This window comes from Sinocyclocheilus anshuiensis, unplaced genomic scaffold (genome assembly GCF_001515605.1).
Source record: "Sinocyclocheilus anshuiensis isolate Anshui unplaced genomic scaffold, SAMN03320099.WGS_v1.1 scaffold1032, whole genome shotgun sequence".
NCBI classification, from domain to species: Eukaryota; Metazoa; Chordata; class Actinopteri; order Cypriniformes; family Cyprinidae; genus Sinocyclocheilus; species Sinocyclocheilus anshuiensis.
Window position 1 is genome coordinate 658,311 of NW_015549638.1, and position 306 is coordinate 658,616.

Below are 306 nucleotides of genomic sequence, written 5' to 3' on the forward strand. Positions count from 1 at the left end.
ATTTTTGGTTTCACTGTATATCCTTCGGTTATTTTCACACTTAATTATGCCCATTAAAATGTATTTTACAAGTTTTTGTTACTTTCACTGTTCATTTTTTTGCTCTATGGTACATCATCTTTAATTTAATAGCATTAGAGCTGCTCCATTGCAGCGGCTTAGTACTGTAATCACGTGCTTTGCTGTAATAATGCAGGGAACAACTTGTTATAAATCTAAACTAACTGTGTTTTTTTCATCTGAAACGTGCTGCGATTTATTTTCCAAAGCCACTCATATAATGCAGAAACACTCAAGCAAGCAAAA